The sequence below is a fragment of the Trichechus manatus genome, unplaced genomic scaffold (genome assembly GCF_000243295.1).
Source record: "Trichechus manatus latirostris isolate Lorelei unplaced genomic scaffold, TriManLat1.0 scaffold00064, whole genome shotgun sequence".
Taxonomy (NCBI): domain Eukaryota; kingdom Metazoa; phylum Chordata; class Mammalia; order Sirenia; family Trichechidae; genus Trichechus; species Trichechus manatus.
The window spans coordinates 1482394-1491404 of record NW_004444000.1 but is presented as its reverse complement, the minus strand read 5'-3'; positions in this window follow the sequence as shown (position 1 = coordinate 1491404).

Below are 9011 nucleotides of genomic sequence, written 5' to 3'. Positions count from 1 at the left end.
ACCTACCTGCCTACCTACTCACATTTTTCTAAGAAATTGGCTCACATGATTGTAGGGGCTTGCAAGTTTGAAAATTATAGGTCAGGCAGTCAGGCTTGAAACTTAGGCAAGAGTTGATGGCAGTCTTGAGGCTGAATTTCTTCTTCTCCAGGAAACCAGTTTTTGCTCTTAAGGCCTTCAACTTATTAGATGAGGCACACCCACATCATTGGGGGTAATCGCCTTCACTTAAAGTCAACTGATTAAACTGTTAACCACATCTACAAAATACTTTCACAGCAACACCTAAATTAAAAACGAAAAGAAAAAATTGCCATAGAATTGATTCCAACTCATGGCTACCCCCTGCGTTACAGAGTAGAACTGCTCCATAGAGTTTTCTTTGCCATAATCTTAAAGGAAGCATATTACCAGGCCTTTCTTCTGTGGTACCATTGGGTGGGTTTGAACCGCCAACCTTCAGGTTAATAATTGAGCACAAACTGTTTGCACCATCTAGGGACCTTAATACCTAGATTAGTGTTTGATTAAATAACTGGATACTTATAGCCTAGCCAAGTTGACATGTAAGACTAACCATCAGATTCCACCCCTTGTCAACTTCACACCCATACTTATCTTCTTAAACCATACTTTATCTCCAAAAATAATAACAAAGTCATACTTCTGCCTAACATGACAACTATCATGTGTACAATCGAAAATGCACTAACCTTTTCTCCAGAAGAGGATGCGAAGTCCTTGGGTAATGTGCATGGTTCTTCTTGATATTTTGTAATTTAAATATTGTAATGTAAAGTTAACTATTATCAACACACCTAAAGTTATATGAAAAACTAGTTGTTGTCAAGTCTATTCTGATTTATGGCAACCCCATGAGTGTCAGAGTAAAAACTGTGCTCCATAGGGTTTTCAATGACTGATTTTTCAGAAGTAAATTGCCAGGCCTTTCTCCCAAGTTGCCTCTGGGTGGACTTGAACCTCCAACGTTTCAGTTAGCAGCCAAGCACATTAACCCTACAAGATGTTACCACCTAGCTGGTGCCATAATTGAGTCTTCAAAAGGCCATTCTACTGTTCTGTCAAGCCAGCTGCTTCAGGATGATGGGCAATATGGTAAGACTAGTGAATTCCATGATCATGGGCCCATTGCCACACTTTATTTACTGTGAAGTGAGTTCCTTGATCCGAGGCAGTGCTGGGTGGAATACCATGACGGTGGATAAGCCATTCTATGAAGCCACAAATGGTAGTTTTAGCAGAAGCATTGCATGCAAGGAAGGCAAATTTATATCCCAAATAAGTGTCTGTTCCAGTAGGAACAAAAAGCTGCCCCTTCCATGATGGAAGTGATCCAGTGTAATCAACTTGCCATCAGGTAGCTGGCTGATCACCCCGGGAAATGGTGCCATACTGGGGACTCAGTGTTGTTCTCTGCTGCTGGCAAATTGGACACTCAGCAGTTGCTGTAGCCAGGTGCACCTTGCTGAGCCCATGCATAACCTCCATCCCTGCCATTACGGCCACTTTATTCCTGAGCTTATTGGGCAATAACAGGAGTGGCTGAGGAAAGAGGCTGGCTGGTATCCACAGAACAGTTCATCCTATCCATTGATTATTAAAATCAGCTTCTGATGAAGTCACCCTCTGGGACACATGGGACACAAATATCTTCATTGTTTTTGTCCATTCAGAGAGGTTTAGCCATGTATTTCTCCAGACATCCTTATCATCAGTTTTCCAATCATGTGCTTTCCAGGTCTGTAAAAATGACATGGTGGCGATGTCTGACCTCCTCTAACTTGATAAGGAGAAAGGAGAATCAAGATCAACAGCCCAAGGCTGATTGCTGTGAGGCAGGGGTCAGACATACCTCCTCTCTCTGCCATCTTTACCAATTCTGACACTAACCGCCCCTCCCATAGCTCTCTCTACTTTTCTGCCATGTTCAGTAATTCATTGCAGTGGTCACACACAACTCACAGACCATAATCACGATTATGGGGCTTATTAGAGAAGTAACAGGTTACAGTTCAGGCTCAGGAACACTCAAGGATACAGTTCTTCCATCAGGACAGCCTCTTCCTAGCCATGCTTGCAGGCATGCCTCTCTCTGACCCTAGGCCTCTGCCCGAAGGCACTCAGTTTTCTCTCTCCATGTGCCAGGAAGGCCACCACACTGTCTCCTGCTGCTGGGTCTCTGCTGCTGGGCCTAGCTGCCTTCAGTGTTACATCTCTTCCTCTCTCTCTGTCTCCTGGTTCCAGGAGCTTCAGCGCAGGGATCCTGAGTCCAAAGGATGTGCTGGCTTCCTTGGCGGTGGGTTCTTCTCTTTCCTGCCTCTAGGGTGGCTTATTTCAAGCCCAGCAGGATGACAAAACTAACCAATCCCTTTGGTAGGCCACAGTTACCGTGTCTGCGCAGTCCTGCCCAATCACTTGGGTGGGAGTTACAAGACCATGCCTAGAAAGGCCACACAAAAGTGATCCATGGCACCGCAAAGACTGTGACCATCAAAACAAACCACTGGCCACAGCCCAAGACTTGTAACATCAACCCCCACCTGAAAATGGATGGATGGATGGATGGATAGATAGATATAGATACAGATACATATATACATTTGTACCTCTGCTCATTTATCCTTCCAAGCGAAATGGACAACCCAGTGCACTGCTTGAAGTTCTTCCCATTGGGAGGATTTCTTTTCACTGCTGTCCTTTAGGGAAGTCTGAGAAAAGGACTGCAGTGCTGCAGATTTCCACTTTTGATTGGTGCCTGGATATTGTGTAGAACCATCTGTAAACAGGCCTGAGTTTTCTCTTATGAGGTCATAGGTGTGGCAAGGGGGAGAGAAGGTAATGTATCAGGAGTGGGGTCCATAAGCATTTGGGCCATTTCCTGGTGTAACTTACCTGTGCCTTCAGGGCTTACTCAAGCCCAATCTTGTGTATACCACTTTAATTTCATGATGGAGTGCTGCTGTGCACATACAACTATATGACTTTTTGAGTCAGACAATATCCAGTTCATGATGGGCACCTCAGGCCGCATGGTGATTTGGTAGCCTATGGTTAAGCATTCAATCTCTAATAAGGCCCAGTAACAAGCCAGAAGCTCTTTTTCAAAAGGAGAGTAGTTATCTGCAGAGGATGACAGGGCTTCACTCCAAAATCCTAAGGGTTTGTGCTATGATTCACCAATAGGGGCCTGCCAGAGACTCCAAAGAGCATCTCTACCTGCCATTGACATGTCAAGCACTATTGGATCTGCCAGTTCATATGACCCAAGTGGCAGAGAAGCTCGTATGGCAGCTCGGAACTGTTGCAGAGCCTTCTCGTGTTCTGGGCCCCACTCAAAACTAGCAGTTTTTCAAGTCACTTAGTAAATGGGCCGGAGTTGCACACTCAAATGAGGAACATGTTGCCTCTAAAATTCAAAGAGGTTCACTAGGCATTGTGCCTATTTTTTGGTTGTAGGAGGGACCAGAATCAACAACTTATCCTTCACCTTAGAAGAGAGATCTAGATATGCCCCACACCATTGGGCCCCTAGAAAGTTCACTGGTTGGAAGGCCCCTGAGGGTTTATTTCCCACCCTCTGGCATGCAAATGTCTTACCAGTAAGTCTAAAGTAGTTTCTACTTCTTACGCATTAGGTTCAGTCAGTATGATTTCATCAGTGTAATGCACCAGTGATGTCTTGTGGAAGGGAAGGGAGGTGATCAAGGTCTTTGTGGACTAAATTATGACATAGAGCTGGAGACTTGATATACCCCTGAGTTAGGGTAAACCTGTTGTCATTGAGTCAATTCTGACTCATAACGACCCTATAGGTCACAGTAGAACTGCCCCATTAGCTTTCCAAGGAGTGGCTGGTGGATTCAAACTGCCAACCTTTTGGATAGCTGCCAAGCTCTTAACCACCAGAGCTTCTGAGGTAGGATAGTGAAGGTCTATTGCTGGCCTTGCCAGCCAAAATCAAACTTTTCCTGATGATCTTAGAAACAGGAACCGAGAAAAAGGCATTGGCCAGATCAATAGCTGCATACCAAGTACCAGAAGATGTATTAATTTGCTCAAGCAATGAAACTTTGTCTGCAACAGCAGCTTTAATTGGAGTCACCACCTGGTTAAGTTTATGATAATCCACTGTCATATTACAGGATCCATCTCATTTCTATGCAGACAACATAGGTGAATTGAATGAGGATGTGGTGGGAATCACTACCCCTGCATCCTTCAAGTCTTTAATGGTGATATTAATCTTTGCAGTTCTTCTAGGAATGTGGTATTGCTTGGTTTACTATTTTCCTAGGCAGAGGCAGTTCTAGTGGCTTCCACTTGGCCTTTCCTACCACAATAGCCCACACTTCACATGTAAGGGATCCAGTGTGGGGATTCTTCCAGTTGCTGAGTTATGTCTGTCTCAATTATGCATTCTGGAACTGGGGAAATCACTACAGGATGGATTCAGGGATCTCTTGGACCCACAGTGAGATGGACCTGTGCTAAAACACCATTAACCACCTGACTTCCATGTTCCCCTATTCTGACTGGTGGACCACAGTGACATTTTTAATTTCCTGGGATTAGTTTCAGTTTAAAGCCAGTGTCTGGTAATACCCCCAAAGTCTGGTTATTTTCTTTTCCACATGAACAGTCACCCTTGTAAAAAGGCATAGATTCTTTTGGGGAATTGAGAGAAAGATGAGCAGTATAAATTGTGGGCAGTGTAGTGGGGTCCTCCTACAAGGGGACCTGGGCTCCCCTTCATACCAGGGGTTGTGGGTCTGTAAACTGGCTCAAGTCTAGGAATTGATTGAGGGGCATTCAATTTTGGTGACTCAAGTTAGACTTCTGTTCAGTTGACCTAGAACTCTTCTGCTTATACAGATCAAGTAAGTATTTAGTAGACTTCCCATCTATTTCATTCCTAGGGCCACCGTCAATAAGCAGCCAACACCATAAGTCCATTTGAGTAAGACTATTCTTATTACTGCTTTGACTCTGCTGCCACTATGGTAACCACGCCCACCTTGTTTTTGGTGATTAAGTGCTGCAGCTTGGCCCCTGCCACCCCAGGAGCTAATCAGCCCCATTGTAGTTAGGTTCGCCAATTCAGTGATGTCAATTCCCACAGTAATATCTGACCTACAGAGAAGAGCAATAACAGCATTCTTCAAGGTTACTGGAGCTCCTCTGACAAACTTATTCCTCACAGTTGTGATAAAAGATGTGTCCTTTAGGCACTTCCAGGGTGGATGGGTAGCTGGATCTGGCACGATCAATCCACTATTACATTCCAGTATTCCTAAGCCTTTGGATACCTTGTTCTACAATATACCAAGACATTTCTGGCATGTCAGCTTCATTTAGTGTAGGGCACCTTTTTGTCCATGTTCCAACCAACCACCCAACCAACAATACTTTTAGATTCCTTTCTAACCCTTCAGGCAGAGTCTCTGCTTAGTGGGCCCATGTCAATACATTTGGCCTGACCCAACTTTGTTTTTTCCTTCATTATCCCACACCCTTAGTATCCATTCCCTCACATATTCTCCAGATATCTTTTTGTATAAATTAGAAAAAATAATTACTTCTTCTGGAGTGTAGCACACCTCCTCATGGGTGCCACTTTGTATTTCACCTTTCAGGGACTGCTGGGACTTGAGTCTAGTTATAGGTGCAGTGAGGGTGGCTCCTGAGGACAATAAGCAATGTCTTGCGATACAGCTACTTCAGGGGAGACCATTGTAGTTTCCTCAAACAAAGCAGGGTTAACTCCTCAGACAGGTAGAAGGGCTGCTTCTACTGGCAAAGAAAATTCAGCAAAATTTAAGGATTCAGTTTCCCCAGCTTGAACAGGATGTATCCGTATGTCTCCATTCCAGTTTTTAGGATTCCATTCCTCCCAGTCAATGCCCTGACTTTAACACTAGACAACTGTGAGATTGGGAGTTGAATTTGTATTGTAATTCAGCCACAAACAGGATGAAACTCTGGGTTTGGTTATCAGAAATATCAGCTCTGTGGCTGCAGCAGATGAGGGTTTCTTTCAGGACAGACATAGCAACATTCAGGTCATTTATGCACACTTGAGCTGGGAATTTGAAGGCCTGAGAGCATCGTTTTCTTTCCTCACTTTCTTCAGCACAGTTAGGAGCAACCAGCCAATCTCATACTCATTATTTTGACAGAATTGTTATAAAAATATATGTTCATACAAGAAGCTGGGAAAGACAAGAAAGAATCTTTGCTTAGAGCCTTCAAAGGGAGCATGGCCAGAGCCTTTGGAGGGAGCATGGCCTGGCCAACGCCCGGAATTTGAACAACCAGTCTCCAGAAATATGAGACAATACTTTCTGCTGTTTAAAGCCACTCACTTTGTGGTATTTTGTTACAGCAGCTTTAAGAAACTAATACAGTATCCAAGTAATGAATAGAGATAATTGCTGAGTCTATGTGACTAATATACTTTCTCTTTACCAAAATAGGAAACCCTGGTGGTGTAGTGGCTATGAGCTACAGCTGCTAACCTGTAGTTCGAATCCACCAGGTGCTCCTTAGAAACCCTTTGGGGCAGTTCTACTCTGTTGGATAGGGTCGCTATGAGTCAGAATTGACTCGACGGCAGCGGGTTTTTTTTTTGTTTGTTTTTTGGTTTTACCGAAATGTGGTATTCTTATCTCGGTAAAACATTTACAGTGAATGTGAGAGGTGGCACTGCATCCCTTGCTTGCTTCCTCATTGTGTTTCCTGGGTATAACCTGTTAGAGTGTCTATCACATATTGTTGTCCCTATTTAATTTTATGTCTATCTTGGCCTGTCAGACTCTGAGCTGTTTGAGAGAATCCACTCATTACAGTAATTTTTATTTGGCACCTATTATGTTTCAAATACTGTTTGTGTTAGTAATTTAGTGCTGATATAACAGAAATACCACAAGTGGATAGCTTCAACAAAGAGAAATTTATTCTCTCACAGTCTGGTAGGTTACAAGTCCAAATTCAGGGCATCAGCTCCAGGAGAAGGCTTTCTCTGTCGGCTCTGTGGAAGGTCCTTGTTGTTAGTCTTCCCTTGGTCTGGGAGCAACTCAGTGCAGGAACCTTGGGTCCAAAGGACGCTCTGCTCCAGGCATTGCTTTCTTGATGGTTTGAGGTGCCCCAACTCTCTGCCTGCTTCCCTTTCCATTTATCTCTTGTAAGATAAAAGGTGGTGCAGGCCACACCCCAGGGAAACTCCCTTTACATTGGATCAGTAATGTGACCTGGGTAAGGGTGGTGTTACAATCCCACCCTAATCCTCTTTATCATAAAATTACAATCACAAAGTGGAGGACAACTGCACAATACTGGGAATCATGGCCTAACCAAGTTGACACATATTTTTGGGGGATACAGTTTCAATCCATGACACTGGTGTAGTAAGTAGGGATGGTACATGAATAAAACAGATAAAAATCTGTGCTTACATTCTTGTGTAAGAGAACAGATAACCATATTTATTCATCTTTATATCTTCAATTCTAGCATTATATGGTATTTAGTGTTTTAAATGTGTTTGCTGAATGAGTGAATATGCATTTTTTTTATATTCTGTATTTCCTTGACTTGAGCTTTTCCCGAAAATTATGTAACTGAATTCAGTTTGCTCACGAGTTGTAATGTGACCACTCTCTTCATCCTTCCCAGGTATAAATAATTGGATCTTGGACATAGATGGCATCTTAGATATGTGTAGTTGTCTTACTTGTCAATTTGTATTCAAAACCTCCTTACCATATCTAAGACTTCCCTTTAGAGGTAGATGTGTGACGTTCCAAGTATATTATGGTTTCAGCATGTGATCTTTAAAATGCAATATTTTCTGCAACTTTTAGAAAGTTTCTGAGATCATGTTTTGAAAGAGTGTGTTTAGCTTATATTTGGGAACTTTGTAGATAATGAGTGTATGCTGAGCAACGAGTCATTTGAAGAATTGTTCTGTTAATAGTTTCAGCAAACCAGCATGTATCATGGTAGCTGTGGTTCATAAGTCTGCTGAAGCCAGACCCTGAAATTATTCTTTCTAGAATCTGAACTGAAGAAACTAAAAGATGTTCTCAAGTCCATTTTTAATTTATGCCATTGCAGTTCAAAGCACTAGCACACCCAGGACGAATCTCTCTAGGCAGAGAGCGTCAAATAGCTTTGCGTGTTGCTCCTTGAAATGTGGGACCCAGAAATTGAACATACATCAAAATTTAAAAATCAGAATTTATGTTATTCAAAAACCATTACTTATGAGATAGCACAACTATGATTTGATGTTAACTTATATATTGTGATGTAGACCCCACAGTGTCTCTGTTCCCCTTCTGCCCTGTCTTTCCATAAAACCTTTGAAGTGGGCTGTCTTGTATTCTTTTCCATGGTGGCTTAGTGAGGGTTCTGAGTACATTAACTCATGGAAGTCCTTTCGACTGTATGTAGACCTCACTGGCCGTCTTAGTTGCATTTTCTAGAGCTAACCATCTCATTGCAGACTAATTTTAAGAGCTACAGCTTCAAGAAATCCACAATTAATAATTTGATTCATCTGAGGAGCATCTGCCCTGGGCCACCAAGGATGGTTCCTTTTCCATATGCTTGCTGAGTGTATCATTGGTTTGAGGGGGATCTCTTGGGTGTAAATCATTTCAGTGAAAAAACATATATAAGAATAAATTCATCCTAAATATATTCATATTTTTAATAAGAATAATATATTTTCAAGAAGGCTAAACTACCCATAATCCTTAGCTTTCAGTAAATTAAAGATTTCTCAAAACATTGTCAAGAAGATATATTTTTATTAATTGAGCGTACTCAAGAAGAATATTCCTTTTAAGTTTTTGTTATGTTAGTACGTTTGTTAAATTCTGTCATTGGCTTTTAGCCAGTTGCTTTGAATTGCTCTAAAGCCTTCTTGGGTATGTCAGGGGTAAACAATTTTTGGATCCCGTGTTTCAAGGAGCAGCAAACAAAGCTAT